This window comes from Scyliorhinus torazame, chromosome 9 (assembly GCF_047496885.1).
Source record: "Scyliorhinus torazame isolate Kashiwa2021f chromosome 9, sScyTor2.1, whole genome shotgun sequence".
Classification (NCBI taxonomy): domain Eukaryota; kingdom Metazoa; phylum Chordata; class Chondrichthyes; order Carcharhiniformes; family Scyliorhinidae; genus Scyliorhinus; species Scyliorhinus torazame.
The window spans coordinates 114,253,223-114,273,661 of record NC_092715.1 but is presented as its reverse complement, the minus strand read 5'-3'; the positions used below and the strand labels follow the sequence as shown (position 1 = coordinate 114,273,661).

General features: G+C 48.5%; 1 protein-coding gene across 2 annotated transcripts in view; it reads left to right on the top strand.

The window, feature by feature from the left end:
* The window catches only part of LOC140429427 (ephrin-A5-like), a 280,461-nt gene that overhangs the window by 238,828 nt on the left and 21,194 nt on the right, over positions 1–20,439 (top strand). The gene's annotated exons all lie outside the window — the stretch shown is intronic.

The following is a 20,439-nucleotide window of genomic DNA, read 5'->3' as shown; positions in this document are numbered from 1 at the left end:
GGCCTTGCAAACCGCCATGGGTCCACTCCCCCCATCTGATCCATAAACCCCCTAAGTACCTTGGCCGCCGCCGGCCTCTTTCCAGTCCTTGATTTGGAGCGGTCTAGTGCTGGATCCAACACTGTATTGAAGTCCCCCCCCATTATCAGGCCTCCTATCTCCAGGTCCAGAATGCGCCCCAACATGCGCTTCATGAATCCTGCATCATCCCAGTTCGGGGCGTATACGTTTACCAACACCACCCACATCCCTTGCAGAAAGGTGTTTCTTCTAAAGTGAGGCTATTATACCTTCAGCTTCCCCCATTCTTTTCATCAAGATGGCTTTTACCAATAACCCCCATGGTGATTAAAACAGCATTCATTGTAAGAAATGGACTATAGAATATAGGTCATAAATAGCATAAACAATGGGTGGTATTTTCATGCTCTTCCCACCGGTCGGATCTTCTGGTCCTGCCGATGGCAACACCCCACTGCAGGTTCTGCCGCGGCGGGTGGTGCAAACAACGAAGAAACACCACTGACTGGGAGGGGGGGATAGTAGAAAATCCTGCCCAATGAGTTTAACACACAAATTCACTCATGGGTTTTGCTGATTTTCATAAACCCCCTCATCAAGTTTTAATATTGCAGTTTAGGACACTATTACAAAGTGATCTTTTTCTCTTCTGTGACCTGTGTAACTATATGCTGGGGGTCCATGAAACCGCTACTAGGTCCTTATTGCTTCCTGCTACTAAGCCAATTTTGGATCCAACTCATCATTGTCCTTGGATCCCAGGTGTTTTTACTTTTATGACTAGTCTGCCATGTGGGCCCTTGTCAAAAGCCTTGCTGAGATTCATGTAGACTACATCAAACATGCTTCCCTCATCGACTCTCCTTGTTGCCATACCTCTTTCAAAATTCAATCAACTTAATCATACATGGCCTCCCTTAACAAGTCCGTGCTGATTCTCCTTGATTGATCTGTGTCTTTCTAAATGAGGAATAATGCAGTCCCTGAAAATGTTTTCCAACAATCTGCCCAAAACTGAAGTTAGGCTAACTGCTCTAATTAATTTAGCCCTTTCTGCCTTTTGCAACAACACAAAGCGGGATTCCCCCAAATCCACGCGATGGCCCAACGCCGACGTAAAAAGCGGCGCGAACCACTCCGGCGTCGGGCCAACCGGAAGTTGGGGAATCCTCCTCACTACCGGGGGCTAGGCCGGCGCCGGAGGGGTTGGCGTCGTGCCAACTGCCGCCAAAGTGCCGACACAAGTTAGCGCGTGCGCAGAGCCGCCGGCGTGGTTCCGCGCATGCGCAGACTGGCCGGCGTATTCTAGCGCATGCACAGGGGGGTGTCTTCTCCACGCCGGCCATGGCAGAGCCCTACAGTGGCCGGCGCGAAAGGAAGGAATGCCCCCACAGCACAGGCCCGCCTGCAGATCGGTGGGCACCGATCACGGGCCACGCCACCGTGCCCCCCCCCGGGACCGGATCCCCCCGCGCCCCCCCTGAAGACCGCACCAACCGCCCTACCAGCCAGGTCCCACCGTGTGGGACCCTGTCCAATCCACGCAGGCGGGACTGGCCAGAAATCGACGGCCGCTCGGCCCATCAGGGCCCAGAGAATTGCCGGGGGGGCCGCTGCCGACGACCCCCGACCGGCACAGCGTGATCCCCGCCCCTGCCCGAAAACCGGCGCCGGAGAATACGGCAGCCGGCGTCGGAGCGTGGGGCGCCGGAGAATACGGCAGCCGGCATTGGAGCGGCGGGGCGGGACTCACGCCCCCCCCCCCCCCCCCCGGGGATTCTCTGACCCGGAGGGGGGGTCGGAGAATGCCGCCCACAATGTTTGCACACTTCCAATTCTCTGGCACCACGCCTGTAGCCAGAGGTTTGGAAAATGATGTTCAGTGCCTCTGCTATTTGTTCTCCTGCTTTCTTAACAGCTGTGGACACTTTTCATCCAGACAATTTATCTACTTTCAAAGATGCTAACCGCTTTAATAACTCCGCTCACACTAGGCTTATCCCATTCAATGCTTCACACTCCTCCCTTTAAAAGTATTTTAATTGTCCCCCTTCTTTGTGAAGATAGACAGTAAAAATGTTTTCTATGCCTTGCACTTCCATATACAGGTTACATTTTCGGTCTCTAATAGACTACTCTTTTCTTCATTATCCTCTAGCACTTTATGTATTTAGAAAAGGTCATTGGATTTTCCTTTATTTTGCTTGACAATGTTTTTGTACCCACTTTTGCTTCGCAAATTTTTTCTTTTTAATTTCACCTCCTGTACTTTCTCCATTCCTCTAGGCTTTTTGCAGTATTGAGTTCTCAAATAATTTCCCTTTTTTGTCTTTCCTAGTATGCTCTTTGACATCCAATTTAGGAATGTAACCTTTTTTCTTTGAGGGAGTAAGTTTTCATCTGAACACTCCGGACAAGATTCTCTAATAATGCGGGTAAGATTCTCTAATAATGGGGCTATGTCCCCACGCAGGCGTGAAAACCGGCGCAAATGACTCCGGCATCAACAGCCCCCAAAAGTGAGGAATTCTCCCCTTTCTAGGGGGCTAGGTTGCTGCAGGAGTGGTCCCTGTGGCTCCAGCCAGCACGAACGGCCCGCGCGAGTCCACGCATGCACGGAATGGCCGGCATATTTCCGTGCATGTGCGGAATGGCTGGCATATTTCCACGCATGCACGGGAGTTCCCTTCTCCGCGCCGGCCCCCGGGCAATATGGCGGAGCCCTACAGGTGCCCGGTGTGGAGTAAAGTAGGCCCCCACGGAAACAGCCCGCCCGCCGATCGCGGGCTAGGCCACCATAGGGGCCTCCACCGGGTCGGATCCCCCCCCTCTAGGACGGCCCCTGCACACTCACCTTCCAGGTCCGAGTGGGAGGTGAGTAATCCACGCCGGCGGGTCTTGGCCAAACTCATCGGCCACTCGACCCATCGGGGCCCGAGAATCAGCGGCCCCCGACCGGCGTGGCGGCGATCTGGCATGCGCCGGAGAATGAGGAAGCCGGTGGCAGGGTGCGATTCTCGATCAGGGGCGAAATTCTCCTACCCGCCCCGCCACATATCTGCTCCGACCGGCCGGCGGGAGTCTCCGTAACACCGGCCGGTCAATGGGGTTTCCCGTTGTGGGGCAGCCCCACGCCGTCGGGAAACCCCCGGGCGCCGGCAAAACGGAGACTCCCGCCGGCGGAGAATGACGCCCCAGGTATTTCATCCTCGAATGCTGGCTCTTGTTTTTTTATTCATTCGTTTAATGGGATGTGGGCATCACTGACAATTATTGCCCATCCTTAATTGCCCTTGAATTGAGTGCCATGCTGGGCTATTTCAGTGGGCATTTGAGAGTCAACATTGCTGTGAGTCTGGAGTCACATTTAGGCCAGATCAGATCGGGGTGGCTGATTTCCTTTCCTAAAGGATATCAGTAGACCAGATGAGTTTTTACAACATTTCATGGTCACTATATTGAGCTTTCAGTTCCAGGCTTATTAGTTACATTTAAATTCCTCCAGCTGCCGTGGTGGGATTTGAACCCATTTCCCCAGAGCATTAGCCTGGACGTCTGCAATACCAGTCCAGTAACATTATCATGGCATCACCATATCTTCCTTCAAGTAGCTATTTCCAACTCGCTTTTACAAAATCACGGGCGTCATTCTCCGACCCCCCGCGGGGTCGGAGAATGGCCGTTGGCCGCCGTGAATCCCGCCCCCGCCCCCGCCGAAGTCTCCGGTACCGGAGATTGGGCGGGGGCGGGAATTGGGCTGCGCCGGTTGGCGGGACCCCCCGCTCAATTCTCCGGCCCGGTTGGGCCGAAGTCCCGCCCAGAAACTGCCTGTCCCGCCGGCGTAAATCAAAGCTGGTATTTACCGGCGGGACCAGGCGGTGTGGGCGGGCTCCGGGGTCCTGGGGGGGGCGCGGGGCGATCTGACCCTGGGGGGTGCCCCCACGGTGGCCTGGCCCGCGATCGGGGCCCACCGATCCGCGGGCGGGCCTGTGCCGTGGGGGCACTCTTTCCCTTCCGCCTCCGCCACGGCCTCCACCGTAAAGACACAGTCCCAAATATAACAATCTTATAAAACCTCATATTTGTAACAACTTAGATTTCTTAGGTTTTGCAATTTGAAATCTACATGTATTAAGTTTTGAGTACTTCCCTCACAAATCTTATCGGTGTTGGCCTTCAGCAAGAAATGTATCCGTTACAGAAACAAGTGGTTGAAATATCGCTCAGGAAGCCATAAGGTGGTTGGTGTTGGAAATGGAAAATTGGTCACAGTACCCCAAATATAACCAACAGATTGAATAATAAAAGAACAGAGCTTCACCATACTAGTTTTGAAAATCCTATTTCTTCAAGCACATTCTTAAATATATTGTTTTGTAATTAATATATTTAAGAATGTGCTTGAAGAAATAGGATTTTCAAAACTGGTATGGTGAAGCTCTTCTTTTATTATTCAATGTGTTGGTTATATTTGGGATACTGTGATTATAATGGAACAAAATGGATGTGAAAGGGAATCTAAAAGTGAAGTTTAAAAAAAAAAATAGATGAAGTGGTTTAATATTGATAGGAGGAACTGAAAGTTGTAGAAATGGTTCACAATTGTCATGACAGAATTATAAGGATGCATTATTACGTCATGGCTGTGCTGACAATGCCTTGATTGGGTGAGTCGCCGGGGTTGGCTGAAGCAATTCACAGTTGAGCCAAGTCACTTTGCTTATTATGTTGGTCTAATGTCTCGTCCAAATGCTGGTACCTCCAAAAGTGCAACACTCCCTCAATACTTCACTCGAATGTTAGCCAAGTCTCTGGAATAGAACTTGTCAACTGAGCCAAGGCTGACACCAAGAAAAAATTGCTTCTGGACCCTCAGATTAGTGACTTGACTACAAAGCTTTTATGATATGTATTCTGTATGTTTTATGTGAAATGTTTATTCAATTCTTGGTTTATTTTTGTTCTGACAGTTGACCTGCTCGCTGTCACTGATACATAATTACATGAACACCAAAAAGTGAAAAAGACTGGCATTCAGATGGCACATGCCTCACAGCTAGTGTCCTAAGCATTTAATTTACCTTAATGCAACAACTGTTGTTATGGGGTTAAACAGCAGCTATTTTATGTATAAAGATATACCAAACAACAATGGAATGAGCAACCTGTTAGTATGATTAGGTGGTATTTCTTGTCATGTTATCAGTGCCATCTTATAAAAGAATGATAACTTGTTAGTTACTGATAATAGCTGTTGCAAAAGTAGTAACCCGGGTTGCTAGGAATGTATAACAACAGCAACCTGCATTTATATAACACAATCTGTTAAACAGGCTTAAGGCACTTTACAGAGGGGTACTGGACATTGAACAGTAGTAGCAGATTAGCAGGGATGAATCAATGTATGGTCGAAGAGAAGGAAGTAGTAAGATGGAGGCATTTCGAGACTGGGTTTCATAGGTGTTTGGGATGAGCTTGAATGTAGACTTTTTTTTAAAATTTAGAGTAGCCAATTATTTTTTTTTCCAATTAAGGGTCAATTTAGCGAGGCCAATCCACCTTTGGGTTGTGGGGGAGAAGCCCACGCAGACATGGGGAGAATGCGCAAACTTCACACGGACAGTGACCCAGGGCTGGGATTCGAACCCGGTTCCTCAGGGCCGCAGTCCCAGTGCTAACCACTGCGCCACATGCTGCCCCTGCTTGAATGTAGACTTGAGTACGGCAATGGTCAGAATTCACCCGTGGTCCCACCGGCAGGCTAAATGGTGGGCAGGGAGTGGGGTGGGAGTTGAGAATTTGGCAGGTGTCCAGAACTCCATTTCACGCTGGTGTGAATTTTCCACGGGATCTTACACTCGTGCCCGCCATGGCAGATCGGGAAACCTGTTGGAGGCTGGCGTGAAACTAATTTGCAGATGCAGTTGAAGGCACAAATGCAATCTCTCCCCTACCCTCCCTTCCCAATTATCTGCGATGCCAGCAGGAAAATACATTGCTCCAGAACACTTCTGGAACAATGTGGCATGCAGAAGTCGGGACTCGTTGAGCAATGCCTGGTCCTGGGGCTGCCTCTGAAATTAGGGATACAGGCCACCAGTAAACCTGGAACCACACATCAGTGGGTGAGGGAGCATCGACTGCCTGATCCTCCAGATTTTGTGTCATCTAGGAGGTCTATCTTCCGGCCTCAATTATTCCTAAAGATCCATCTTTTCTCAACGGTGATGTTGAGCATCTTTTCAATCTGGCACCCATATATAATGGTGGGAATCACACAATTGTCTCCACTCCGTCAGGCCATATGGAGTAAAACCTATGGGTGCATAATTAATGAGGTTGGTCCGGAAGATATGGCGTGGATTCCGGCCGGCCTCTGCAGCGGGAAACACCCCACATTCCTGCTCCCGCCATGGAACTTTGTTTCAGATGGGAGAATTCATCCCAATGAGTGGGGATGAGAAACTGTAAACCATGAAAAGGATTTTAAATTTGGCAGAGAAGTGTTTTATACAAAACTAGGAATCCACATCACAAAGTGAAATTGAAAAAAAAAAAATTTAAGGAACCCAATTCTTTAGCGTGGCCAATTCACCTATCCTGCACCTCTTTGGTTTGTGGGGGTAAGACCCACGCAAACACAGCGAAAATGTGCAAACTCCACACAGACAGTGACCCGGGCTGGGATCGAACCTGCAACCTCGGCGCCGTGAGGCAGCAGTGCTAACCATTGTGCCACCCTCACAAAGTGAATTTAGCACATTGTACAAATATCTTGAAAACTGATGCAATATAAATTCAAGTCTGTCTTTTCTTTTATATAATTGAAATTTGGAAAATTGGTACCGAGTAGTTGGTGTACAACGTTAGTGTAAAAGTAAATTGGCTGAATTGAAGCCCTTTCTCCGGTAAGTGTAATAGCTAAAAATAGTCATCTTAAGACTGATGAACTCAGGCTTGGTTTGAGGCCAGTTTTATTCAGCTGTGTAATTGTAATGGAAGTGGTCCAATCGGGGTTGGCATTCCAGGCAACCTTAAGTGAATCTTGTTACACGAAAATGGGTGAAAAGGTAGATTACAAGTAACGGGCCTCCCTATGCTGTAATGAACAAGCAATGAGCACCTGATTACAATAGCTGCATCTACCAATTGCAAAACAGGATTATTTCACGGACTTGCTTTCCCATGTCCTTGCAGTTCCCATTGAACATTTGTAGCATAAAAAAGATCCACAATTAGCATAATTTTACAACACATTCAGTTTTTAATTACTGCCCGTATATTGTATTTGAAAAGAGGATTCAACACCATCGGTAAACTTTAACTTTGTGAATGAACATCTTCTCCAGCAGAGAGGAAATCTGAAAAGTTAGGTATCAATAATAATGCCGATATACTGCGATAGATATTTCATATACTCGTACCTTGCCAGCAGGGTATACATTTATTAAAGCTTAACTGTCTTCTATTATAAAAGCAAAATATTGTGGATACCTGAAATCTGAAATAAAAACAATAATTGCCAGAAAAGCTCAACAGGTCTGGCAGCATCTGTGGAGAGAGATACAGAATTAACGTTTCAAGTCCATATGACTCCTTCAGTGCACTTTCAGAGTTTTTTATTGTTTGCAACAACTAAAGAAACAAAAATTATGCTTTGGCAAAATAATGCTAGCTATCAAAGGCTAGCTATGAAATGTTGTCACAAGTAAAATGTTTATCTGAAAACAAAAAGGTTGTTGTGAACTCTTTGTTCCAGTCTTTGAAATGTTCTGGCAATCATTTGAAATTAATGTACCTTCTATTAATCCTGGGCCAAGGTGGCAGTGGGATTGATGCTCTTGGCTTCAATTCCCCTTTCATACCGAGTGGAACTAGGAGTCAAGATTCCCACTGTCCAAAAGTTCCTTCATCGAGGTGTATTTGTAGACTCTGAATAGGATCAGACATGGCTTCCAAATCCTGATAAATAGCTTGTTAACACTTAGACTATCATAGAATTTACAGTGCAGAAGAAGGCCATTTGGCCCATCGAGTCTGCACCGGCTCTTGGAAAGAGCACCCTACCCAAGGTCCACACCTCCACCCTATCCCCATAACCCAGTAACCCCACCCTACACTAAGGGCAATTTTGGACACTATGGGCAATTTAGCATGGCCAATCCACCTAACCCGCACATCTTTGGACTGTGGGAGGAAACCGGAGCACCCGGAGGAAACCCACGCACACACGGGGAGGATGTGCAGACTCCGCACAGACAGTGACCCAAGCCGGAATCGAACCTGGGACCCTGGAGCTGTGAAGCATTTGTGCTATCCACAATGCTACCGTGCTTGCTATCCACAATGCTACCGTGCTTAGGGCAGGGATTTCCCAGCCCTAGGGTGGCGAGCTGGAACCATGAAAATAACCTGATGGGACAGGATGAAGAGTGGCTGCCCGCTGATGGGAAGGAAGCGGGCAGTCAGTTTAAATATTTATCAACCATATTCGGGACAGTTCTTTGGGCCTGCTAGTATTTTTCCAGTGGTGGATGATAGAGCTAGAGGCTTGATAATGCAAAGAGGGGGCCAGCAGGCAGGGAAACTCACTCACGTGGCCACAGTGAGCCATCCAGAGGGCTCAGCCTGCTTGTCCCTTCTGAATTTTTATTTAAAACTTCCCTCAATCACTGACCTGCCTCAGCACCACCCACCTCTCCTAGTTCTGGAAATGCCAGTTTTGTGATTGGGATCAGAAGGCCGCCTCTGGGGAAAATACTGAGCCGGTTCTGCTGGCAGCAGGTGTGGGCTCAGGACCTCCATTTGGTCCTGATGACGGAGTCTCAAATCTTGCACCTACTGTCCAAGCTGCGAAGTATGACACTTGGAAAGGTACAAGGGTGGTCCGTTAACCAAAGCTCAGTCAAAGTCAGCGCAACAGGGAGCAGGGACGGGTGGGATGGGAAAAAATTTGAACAAAGGATTTCTTCAGTTTATATCAAAGAGTTTTTTCTGTATTCTTTATTTTGACTTTTTGCTTTGTTCCAGTCATGTAATATGAGTGTGAGACTGTGAACCCTTCACTATAATACACTAAGATATCTAACGTATTTTTAACATTTGGATGCTTGCATGCAGAACGTTTTATTCCAAGGTGCTGCACTTCTCTGAAGAGCAGACGTGTTTCCCCTGACTTGAAACATGAAATGTTGCTTGCTACTGCTGGGACCTTCACACTAATGCAGTGTTCTGCTCCTACGAGAGAATGCTGAACAGATCACTTGCACTGTATGTGACAGATATGGATTGTGGTCACAATGCTAACACTGACTTCCTCCTTTTCAGCATGTCTAGAATACAGCTGTGTATGTCTGCCTGTTTTGGTCAGCAAACTCAATTTGTGGTTTTGATCTGAGCACAGAGCAGCTCTTTCAACACTGGTTTCATTACAGAAAGTCAATGTTTTCACTTAATGGTAGGCCAACTTGCTATGCTGATTATCTGACATGCAGGTAAACCCTTTGAATAATTGGGCCTACCAAGGCCACTGAAACAAATCTATTAGGATTTAAACATATCTACGAAGTCTCACTCATATGGATTAAATCTCACTAATTTTAGTTGGAAAATGTCACCTTTTTTGAAGTATCTCACTTTTTAAAATAAACACAAAGGCAAGTGTTCAAATTGGTTGTGATCAACCTCGCTCTTTTTATGCATCAATCTCACTTTTAACCATCCCTGGTATTGACAGCTGTATTCAAGAATTATTTTTTCATACTGAGCTGGGGAGAATTTACATAGAATTTACAGTGCAGAAGGAGGCCATTCGGCCCATCACAAAGTACTGCCTGTATTCTGGTTCCACCTCATTTCACTTTATCATAATTTTGGGGATAGAACAAAGCCAGAGAATGTATTTAAAAATAAATTACAGAAAGACAAGAAGCTTACAAACTTCCTTTCCTGGTTTTAAAATTGATTTTTTTTGAGGGCAATGAGTCTGAAGTTTTAGAGGAGTCGATTTGCTGCGTCAGCAAGATAGCTGGATTTTGACTCTCAAATAGGAAGCAGTTTTCTCAGGGTTTGTTGATCAGATTCCATCATTTAGCTCATATCCTGGTACTCTGGAAGTTTGTGACTTATCACAAAATATTTGTAGATGAACTGGAGCATGTGTACATTGCAGCTGGATAGAAGCACTTGATAAAGAAGATGTTCACTGAAATCTCCCACCTCTTGGAATTAGACCTGCAATCTCAGAGCAGTTATGAATTATGATATCCATCGAGAGAGTGAGAGTGAGGCTGGTGCACAGTGTTTGGGTAATGTGCCTGCCACAGTTGAATAGCTGGCAGTGTATGCAGGATGTGAGTGAGCTTTTCAGAGCTGTTAAGTGTGTGATGAGTGGGAAGGTTATGCATGTTGGATACGAGTTGCATATGCTAGAGATTGTTGGCAGGTCAGTGAAGCAGTGGTGGTGATTCTAAAACAGTGTTTGAAGCTAGTGATCCATTTCTAAAGTATATGGCATGACTCCATTCATTCACTGACTTGATCAGTCATGTGAGATCATTGAACCTTTTGTAGTTCTGCATCCAGATCCTCTGAGATTATGGACATTGACCATGACTGTCTGCACCCACTGCCCGGGGGGGACTTCAGGCTGGCTGGGGGAAGAGCACCGCCCTCCTCCTGTCCATTCCCAGCACAACAGGCCCCAGGGCTCATCAGAGAACCTTGGATCATGCTGCCTGGTACTCTCTTCTTTCTGTTCATAAACTCTTCTTGAACAACTTCCAGCACCTACTTCAGCCAAAATGTTGGGCGCGACCGTACATCCATGCTGCGCCCGAAAAGCAGCGCGTCGCGGTGCAGCATGGTCAATAGGAGCAGGGAGACCCCGCTCCCAGGATCTACCTGGTTCACAAAGCCTTGCGGGATCAAACACAATCTTGCAAGATTTTTCAATGTGAATCCCGCCCATTGGGGTGGGATCACTTTTTGGCAAATCTGCATTTAGAGTGAGACTAGTCTCACTCTAATATGCAGTTTCTCAGGGCACCCAAGGTGTTGGGATCTATCCCCTTTGCCTTGGAGACCTTAGGTGAGCGCCGTTCAGTACTGGTCTCAACAAACGGGGATCAGATGGAATAGCACTCATGTGGGTCTCCCAGGGGGATCGGAAGCCCAGGCGCATGCCCTTTGATTACCAGGTTAGCACTGCCACGGTGCCATGCTGGCATTTTGCACACGGCGGCGATCAGGCCGGGGGTGCGCTGTGCCTGTGTTGGGCGGGGATCTCGGACCCCTTCAGTGAGTTGGGGTTTGGGGGGGGGGGCATGTCAGGGGTCACACCAGGGGCTCCAGGGATCAGCACGTCATTTCAAAATGGAATCCCAATCTCTCACTACACGGAGGCGTTCCTGCGAGCAGAGCTCCTCAGCGCAGAAAACCGGCTATGTGCAGCCTCAGCTGTGCTTTTCCTACTGAGGCCCCCTATCGAACCCGAGTGATGGTTGATAGCGTTTTGTTTCTCGGCGCTGCGAGCACCGGGAAACACGCAGCTAAATGTGCTTGCTATGGGTCTTTGTTCCCATTTAGTTACATTGCGCTTGTTACTTTCCTTGAAGAGGTTCTGGTTGATTAAGTGATGCTAGCTTCACATGAACTTGGGCCCACAGGGGCAAGCAGCAGTGCGATTAGCACTCGATTACATGCCACTATCATTTAGTAGGTAGCATGATGTTTGAATGTTGCCTGCATCACTGCAAATGGACATGTGTTAATTGTGTATCATGATCTCTGCATCCAACAATTGGCCTTATCATATTTCCCCTCCTTGTCTCTTTCGTAAGCAAAATCAGGAAATGCATCTGAAATGAGACTTTAAAACATCAGTAAGGTTATTATAACATTTATTCTTGCAGGTGCACTTTTAATAAATTGTGGTGATTGTAAAAATGGTAACGTACTCCTGTGTGATTTTAAATTTGACTGCGTAGAAACATGTTGACTGGAAGTACTTTGACTTCCCTTTGTACTGCAGTAAATTAGGTGTGTCCAGACACGCTGCCATCATGCCACTCTGGAATTTGAGAGGTGCGTTGATATGTACAGAAACATGGGGTGGAATTTTCCCATAGTTTGTCAGTGTCGGGCTCTGACTGAAAAGCGGCGAGGATCTCTCCAGATGTACAGCCAAGTTTTCAGACCAGGGGCGTCATTCTCCGACCCCCCGCCGGGTCGGAGAATGGCCGTTGGCCGCCGTGAATCCCGCCCCCGCCGAAGTCTCTGGTACCGGAGATTGGGCGGGGGCGGGAATCGGGCCGCGCCGGTTGGCGGGACCCCCCGCTCAATTCTCCGGCCCGGATGGGCCGAAGTCCCGCCCAGAAATTGCCTGTCCCGCCGGCGTAAATCAAAGCTGGTATTTACCGGCGGGACCAGGCGGCGTGGGCGGGCTCCGGGGTCCTGGGGGGGGTGATCTGACCCCGGGGGATGCCCCCACGGTGGCCTGGCCCGCGATCGGGGCCCACCGATCCGCGGGCGGGCCTGTGGCGTGGGGGCACTCTTTCCCTTCCGCCGCCGCCACGGTCTCCACCATGGCGGAGGAGGAAGTGACTCTCCCCACTGCGCATTCGCAGGAAACTGTCGGCGGCCGCTGACGCTCCCGCGCATGCGCCGCATTTCCGCGGCAGCTGGCGGGGCACCAAACACCATTTCCGCCAGCTGGCGGGGCAACAAACGCCATTTCCGCCAGCTGGCGGGATGGAAATCCCTCCGCCGTCGGCCTAGCCCCTCAATGTTGGGGCTCGGCCCCCAAAGATGCGGAGCATTCCGCACCTTTGGGGCGGCGCGATGCCCGTCTGATTGGCGCCGTTTTGGGCGCCAGTCGGCGGACATACGCCGTTGGGGGAGAATTTCGCCCCAGACCTTGAACTATTTTGACAAAACATAAATCTGGGGCTGTGGTTTATGTCATCAGTCTGATGGGGCGGTGCTTGATAGAGCCAGAAAGGCTGGCTCCCCAGAGATCAGGGTGCCCCATTAGACTCCCCCCAGAACTCCGCACCATCACTGTGTGGGGGACTCTCCCCTCTACCACCGCACAATTATCGGGGCTCTCTTCCCCCATACCGTCCCCACAACTGTATTGCCCCCCCCACCACTAATGGGGATCCCTAGAGGGCCTGCCCCAGCACAGGCACTGCAAATCTTGTTGTGCCAAGCTGGCAGTACCAACCTGTGCCGGGGGCAGTTCCCAGGTATGTGTGTGTTTGCATGTGCGTGTGTGTCCATGCCCGGGGGGGGGGGGGGGGGGGCGGCGGGGAGCGGCAGGGGGGCTATGCTTATCCCCAGCAGGATCCTCGCAACAGCTTCACGTTCTGAAATATCTGTCCATGTCACATCAGAGATATATGAATATTTAGTGATGGGGTACATGTGGCGAGGCAGCTCATTAATCATATTTAAATGTAGCGACGTTTGTTAAAATTATGTTCCTGTCCTCCTCGTTACGTTACTGGTGAAGGGGTGGGAGAAAAAAATCAGGAAATGAGATCTCGCCCGGTGTTTTACGTCCATGTCACCGTTCTCACCAACTGCAAACGCGGGTGCAAAACCGCCCCCATTATTTCATCATATTTATCTGTAAAGCTCAAATCCAAATTTTGGTGCCCTAGGAGCCAATAAAATTTGGGACCTTCCTCAACATCTGCACAATCCTTCTCTGATCATTGAAATTTACTCTGTGGTCGTTGGATCTTCGAGACTCATAAAATTCCAGAGTCTCAGCAGCATTTCTGGGTACAGTTTGCACCATATCACTGGTTTTCCCATCTATACAGTATTATGGAAGGTGGCTGATTAAAAGGCCATCGCAATATTTGATGTCCAATAGGGATGTCAGAAGGCACATGGATGGTGGTGTGAATGAGTCCTCCAGTAGTTTGGGCGCGGGGGGGGGTGGGGGTGGCGAAGGTGGGAAACTCGGGAGGGGGGCCTGAAACGGGGGGTCCTCAGTGACACCATAGTGCAGTGTTATAAATTTGGGATGGAGGGGGTACTTCTCATATGTGTGGGGGGTGACATTGCCCAGGGTGGGGGATGTGGGGGACCTTCAAGCCCACTTAGAGATCAGGGCACCCTTTCAAAATGGCAGCCCAATCTCTGAGGAGCTGGTCTGACCAGCGAGTTCAGCTCCCCAGTGGTGAAAATAATTCCATGTGTGGGCTAGCTTGGAGAGAAACTCCTCAGGACCCAAAAATTGACTAAGTGTGGTTAGATAGCGGTGGGGAACTTGCCGATGGAGCCAGGAAGAAACTCCCAGCCAAACCCGCCTGGAATGACACCTAGAAGGTTTTCAATTGGATCGAGCCCAGAGTTGGCTAATTTGGAATGGGAAAATAGATGAAAAAGTAGAGAAGTAGTGGTATTCAATTTCAAAGGAATGGAGTGTTTTAAAAATGAGAAATAAACATTCCCCCTCAACCCGTGCTCTATCTCCCGACTCAATGTGCTCTCTCTCTCTCCCCTCAATGCGCTCTCCCTCCCCTCAATGCTCTCTCCCTCTCCTCAATGTGCTCTCTCTCCCCTCAATGCGCTCTCTCTCCCCTCAATGCGCCCTCTCTCCCCTCAACACACTCTTTCTCCCCTCAACGCGCTCTCTCCCCTCAATGTGCTCTCTCTCCCCTCAGTGTGCTCTCTCTCCCCTCAACGCGCTCTGTCCCCTCAACACGCTCGCTCTCCCCTCAGTGAGTGCTCTCTCCCCCTCCATGCCCATGCTCTGTCCCTCCCCCTCCTCGCCCATGTTCTCTTCCTCCCCCTCCACGCCCGTGCTCTCTCCCCCCTCCACGCGCGTGCTCTTTCTCCCCCTCTCCACGTGCGTGCTCTCTCTTTCCCCCTCCACGCGTGTGCTCTCTCTCTCCCCCTCCATACATATGCTCTCTCTCCCCCTCCACGCATGCGCGTGCTCTCTCCCTCTCCCCTCCACACACGCGCACTCTCACTCTCCCTCAACGCACGCGCTGTCTCTCCCCCTCCATCCGGACGCTCTCTGGAAAATAGCAATTGCAACATTATATTCAAGATAGGAGAGGGACAGAAAGTAGGAAGATTGGGAACATTTTCAAAACCAACTAAGGATGACTGAAACAAAACAGGGGAAATTGAAATATAAGAAAACTAGCAAGAAATATAAAAGCAGACCGTGAAAACTGCTACAAGTAAATCAAAAGGGAGCGAGCAGCTAAACTAAGGATTGTTTCCTTACAGAGTGAGATTGAGGTATTATTAATGGTAAATAAGGAACTGGTAGAGACTTTGAACAAGTGTCTTGTATCTGGCTTCACAGTTGAAGATGCCGAAAGAATCGTCCAGTTAGTGTAACATCTATCAGTGGGAAAGTGCTAGAATCCATGATTCAGGAGGTAATGGCAATACATTTACAAAATAATAATACAATCTGGTAGAATCAGCGTGGTTTTGGGAACGGGAAATTTTGTTTAACAAATTTATTAGAGTTCTTTGAGAATGTAACAAAAAGGATGGATAAAGGGGAACCAGTCGATGTAATGTATTTGCGTCTCCAGGTAACCTGTATGTAGAATTTAACAGATTTTAGCACTGCCGCCTGATGCTCTGACCTCTCTCTTCCTAATTCACAACACTAACACATGATGCTCTTTAACTACACCAAGTTTTTTAAAATACATTTAGAGTACCCAAGTCATTTTTCCAATTAAGGGGCAATTTAGCGTGGCCAATCCACCTACCCTGCACATATTTGGGTTGTGGAGTTGAAACCCACGCAGACACGGGGAGAATGTGCAAACTCTGCACGGAGAGTGACCCAGAGCGGGATCGAACCTGGGACCTCGGCGCCGTGAGGCAGCAGTGCTAACCACTGCACCACCGTGCTGCCCAACTGTACCAAGTTGTTAACTGAACATAATGCACAAAATCCAGTCTTCACATCTGTGCATAAAACAAATGTAAAATAGGGAGCAATGGAGGGCATGGCCTGATCTGAACGTAGCAGTTCTTGGGTGTTTCTCAGTACAGGCAAGATATGAGTATTTCACTATTCCCTACTGTGCGGCACTGTAGCACAGCAGTTAGCACTGTTGCTTCACAGCTCCAGGATCCCAGGTTCGATTCCCACCTTGGGTTACTGTCTGCACGTTCTCCCCGTGTCTGCGTGGGTTTCCTCCGGGTGCTCCGGTTTTCTCCCATAATCCAAAGATGTGTAGGTTATGTGGATTGGCCATGCTAAATTGTCCTTAGTGTCCAAAAAGGGGTGGAGTTACAGGGATAGAGTGGAGGTGTTGTCGGCTTAGGTAGGGTTCTCTTTCCAGGGGCTGGTGCAGACTCGATGGGCTGAATGACCTCCTTTTGCACTGTAGATTCTATGTGCATATTTTGTTTTAACAATTTCCTCAAAGCCACTACATGGGAGGGATTTTGTTTCTGTTCTCGCCAGCGGAATCGTCTGCAAGCAAACCCGCCCGCCGCCGGTGTCCTGGCAGTGGGGAGTGGATTCAATGGGTATTCCCTTGACAACTGTGGGACCGGTAGATCCCGCCAACAGTGGGCCGCCACCCGCTGCCGAGAAACACATCATGGATGGTGTGGAAAATCCCCCTGCATATTCCTCTCAGGGGTAAAACATATTAAGGAGAAAGACACTATAATCATTTAGAAGGTCAAGAAGATATCCTCAAGCTTAAAAGTAAAAGGGCACTATCACTAATGAAGCCTTAAAATCATCAGCAAGAACTGCTGACCTGTTATCTTGCATAGTCAATATGCTTTGTATATCTTGAGTGGTGGAGAGACATATGGTGCATTTGTAAGGCTATTAAAAATACATTTCAAGACAGTTACAAAACATACTTATTAAAATTCAATTCACTTTGTTTCACAGTACAGTGCACAGCAAATAATCTTTGCATAGCTGTTCTAACTTTTAAAATATAGTAATAGCTTCAAATGTACGAGCCGAGGAAGGACCAAAGTTATTCAAAATCATCAACAAAGATTATAACTGATAAAAATAGTTATCAGCAAGGGGCATAAAATTATTATGCCTTATGGGGACAGAAGTAGGGAAATTGGTGTAATTATGTTTGGAATGGGTCTAGTGACTTGAATTTTCCATTTTGGCCGGTAGCCATTAAATCATTGAATTTGTAGGAAATGCTGAGGGACTTCATCTTCTGGTTAGTGTGCACCTCTTGGAGGATTGAAGATGATCAATTTACTGTTTCAAAATCACAAAGGTGTTTGAAATTTGAGCTATTGTGTTTAATTATCCCTAATGAGCCATTTCAGTCAGCAGGTACAAGTGGAAGTGTAAGTCATCTTTTAGACATGGGGTTGGGAAAACTTCCTGGTGTGTGCATCTAAAAATCATTATTTGCTAACACAAGCAGTTGTGTCAGCATCTTAAACTAAATGTCATGGCTGGCTTTCCTTCGGAGGTCTCAAGTCAGACAGTTACGGCAGTAATTAATGTTGTGCATTCCTTTAATAATATCTGTCTTAGTTCTTGATGTTAGAATTAGAGATGGTCCCAGTGGTGCGAATTTCGATTGCCACTGAGTGGAGAGGCTAAAAATCCCTTTATTTTATTTACTATTTATGTTCTGAGAGATTGTCAAAAACTGCAAATTTTGTTCATGTTTATTTTGCATCTGCATAGGTTATCTTTAAAAACTGTTGAATGTTAGTGATTCCAGGATTACTACTGGACTCTCAGTACTTGCATGTCAGACACATTTGTAATTTAGCAAACGTGTTGGGTCAAATCTAGATAGCCAGTATTTAGACTTTAAGAAAGGAGTCTCACCGTCTAATTTCTTTCTAAAAATTAAGTCTGGATGAGTATTATGATTAACCAGTAATTCACAATAATGTATCTTTGTATTTGGGGCAGCACAGTGACTAGCACTGCTGCCTCACAGTGCCAGGGACATGGATTTGATTCCAATCTTGGGTAACTGTGGAGTTTGCACTTTCTCCCCGTGCCTGCGTGGGTTTCCTCCGGGTGCTCTGTTTTCCTCCCACAGTCCAAAGATGTGCAGGTTAGGTGGATTGGCCATGAGAAGATTGCCCCTCAGTGTCCAGGGATTCAGGTTAGGGAGGGGAGTGGGCCTAAGTAGGGTACTCTTTCAGAGGGTCGGTGCAGACTCGATGGGCTGAATGGCCTCCTTCTGCACTGTAGGAATTCTATGGTTCTGGCAATATTGCATAAACTATAAATGCAGCTAAAGTAGAGATGTGAGAACATTTTTCCCAGGTAACTGCTGTGTAGTGTGCAACAGTTGTAGTTTAATATTCCATGCATAACTACATTTTAAAAGTGCGTAGGTGATCCATTAGTCTTTGTGAAAACTTTACAAGCTTATTTATTTTAATGTATTGAATATTATGAGGAAGTGATGCTCCCCATTTGCAACATGAAGTCATAGTGTGCGTTAGGGTCTAGCTGCCCTGAGGCCAATCTCTGCACATATATTCAAATAAACTGGCACCTCACTCCTTTGTGCGTAAGCATTGTCGGCAGTATGTCTCCAGTCAGCTGACCAAGCATTACATTCTCAAGTTACTGTCCCGAATTCTCGGATCTGCAGTAACACTGCAGTCACTGTGATAGAATCAAGGAAGCATCAAGACAAATGAGTATAGCTCTATCGATGTTGATCAGTTCCTTTGGGGCTGGAGATTGCGGCATAGAATCATAGAATTTACAGTGCAGAATGAGGCCAATTGGCCCATTGAGTCTGCACCGGCCCTTAGATAGAGCACCCTACCGAAGCCCACACCTCCACCCTATCCCCACAACCCCACTTAACCTTTCTTGGACACTAAGGGCAATTTAGCATAGCCAATCCAGCGAAACTGCATGGCCGCTATTCTTCCACCCCCCCCCCCCCCCGCCCCCCACGCCAGGTGGGAGAATCGCTGGGTCGCCGCGCGAATCGCGCAACATCGCTCCGACCCCCGCACGCGATTCTCCCACCCTCCGGAAACCAGCGGCGCGCGATTTGCACCGGGCCACTCGGAGAACCGGCGAGCGGCGATTCTCTGGCCCGGATGGGCCGAGCGGCTGCTACGACACGACAGGTTCCCGCCGGTGCCGTCCACCCCTGGTCGCTGCCGGCGGGAACTCTGCGGGAACGCTGGCGGGGCGGCCTGTGGGGGAGGGAGGGGGGCTCCTTCATCGGGGTGGCCTCCGATGGGGTCTGGCCCGCGATCGGGGCCCACCGATCGGCGGGCCGGCCTCTCTCTCCCTCCCCCCCGGCCTACCTCCTTCCACGCATGGCCCCAGAACGCCGGCGCCATGTTGGTGAGGGGCCGGCGTGCGTAAGACGTTCCCCACGCATGCGCAGGATGGCGCGGCCCAACTGCGCATGCGCAGGATTGGGCTGCCCCAACTGCGCATGCGCGGGTTGGCACGGCGCCCATTTGGCGCCACGTAAGGATGCTGGAGCGGCGTGAACCGCTCCAGCGCCGTGCTGGCCCCCTGTGGGGGCTAGAATAGGTCGTGCCCGGGCTCTGTTCGCACTGTCGTGAAACGCGACGGCGTACACGATGGCGCGAACACTTGGCCTCCATATCGGAGAATCCCCCCCCCATATCTTTGGACTGTGGCAGGATACCTGAGCACCCGGAGGAAACCCACTCTGATACGGGGAGAACGTGCAGACTCCGCACAGAGAGTGACCCAAGCCGGGAATTGAACCTGGGACCCTGGAGCTGTGAAGCAACTATGCTACCGTGCATGCCTAGGCTCCAAATGATGTTCTTAACACTTTTTTTAACAGAAATATTTTTAGTACACTTTACTGACAAATTGATTGCGCCCTTTAACTGATTTTTGAAAAAAAGTTGTCCTGGCGCAGAGGAGGGATGGAAACATGTTCAAGCATCAATCTGCTCAGATTCTTAGTCACAGTATGTAGAGAGGTTCCAATTAGAAATGTGGAAGCTATACCATCTCCTAACAGGGGTTGGGGCAATGGATGGAGTGTGGTGAGGGGCAGATTATAAGCTACACCTGTGTGAAACATGCTACCTCTTGACCGGCTGGAAGGAACTCAGAGCACCCCTTCTTAGATGCAGAAGGGTTTGTGGTGCGAGGCGTGGTGAGTGGGGGGAGGAACTATCCAGCATTAAATAAACTCCTAACAATACTTTCATTTTAATTATCTTGAATGAATGATCACTGGAACCAGCCTGACACACAGATGTTGCTTGTCCTGCTGTGTATATTCCTATCAAGCTGTGCATCTTGGAATGTACAGTAATGTGGATCAAAATACATGTGATTTTAAAGTAGGTTTAGTTATTACAGTGCACGATTTTTAAGGAAATATTGTTTCTTCTGAATAATTGAGACAGGTGAGATATAACACCTACTGCTCTAGTTTCTCT